Source organism: Myotis davidii, unplaced genomic scaffold (genome assembly GCF_000327345.1).
Source record: "Myotis davidii unplaced genomic scaffold, ASM32734v1 scaffold38, whole genome shotgun sequence".
In the NCBI taxonomy this organism is placed as follows: Eukaryota; Metazoa; Chordata; class Mammalia; order Chiroptera; family Vespertilionidae; genus Myotis; species Myotis davidii.
The window spans coordinates 5,099,047-5,100,251 of record NW_006291383.1 but is presented as its reverse complement, the minus strand read 5'-3'; positions in this window follow the sequence as shown (position 1 = coordinate 5,100,251).

The following is a 1,205-nucleotide window of genomic DNA, read 5'->3' as shown; positions in this document are numbered from 1 at the left end:
AAACTGGTATTTAACTTCGGGCGAGCCCTGCAGCTGCCGCCGCGTCCAAATCTTTCTCGGCCCTGAAGCGGCCACATCTCCGCAGCTATGCCACGTCCGGAGAAGCCCCTCCAGGGACCTGCCGCACCGTCCTGACCTTATGCACCCCGCGGCCCAGAACCCATCTAAGATGGGGAAACTGGGGCCTAGGTACTGGCCAAAGAAATACCTCAGCATCTGAAGCTCTGCCCCTGTTGCCGGGCTAGTGGTCCTCCTCCCCATTGCTTCTTCTTCATCATCTTTTTAAAATTATTGACACTATTAGAGATGTCCCACATTCCTCCACCCCACCCCACGCCCGCCTCCTGCCATCGCCGCACTGCTGCCTGTCTATTTGCTATGCATAGACTGTAGGTTCTGGCTAATCCGCTCCCCTTCTTTCTTTCAGCTCCCTCCACCCCCGCCCCTCTGACAGCTGTCAGTTTGTTCCATGTGTCCATGCCCCTGGTTCTATTTTGTCCGTCAGGTTACTTTGTTCATTAGATTCTACATATTAGTGACGTAATATGGTATTTATCTTTCTCTGACTGGCTTATTTCATCTAGTATAATAATCTCCAGGTCCACCCATGCTATTTGCATAGGGTACGAGTTCCTTCTTCTTTACAGCTGTGTAGTATTCATTGTGTAAATAAATGTAACACATCATTTTTATCCATTCAAATACTGATGGGCACTTGGGTTGTTTCCGATCATAGCTGTTGTAAATAACTCTGCTATGAACATATATTCTTTCTGATTGGTGTTTTGTGATTCTTAGGATATATTCCCAGAAGTGGGATCACTGGGTCAAAAGGTAGCTCCATTTTTAATTTTTTAAGGAAACTTCATACTGTCTTCTACAGTGGCTGCACCAGTCTGCATTCCTACCATCAGTGCACTAGGGTTCCCCTTCTCCACATCCTCACCAGCACTTGTGGTTTGTTGATATATTGATGGTAGCCATTCCGACAGATGTGAGATTATATTTTACTAGAGGCCCAGTGCACAAAAATTTGTGCACTCGGTGGGGAGTGGGGTCCCTCAGCCCGGCCTGTGCCCTCTCACAATCTGGGACCCCTCAGGAGATAACGACCTGCTGGCTTAGGCCCGCTCCCGGGTGGCAGAGGGCAGGCCCAATCCCTAGGTGCAGCCCCTGGGTGGGCTAAGAGCAGGGCCGACTGGGGA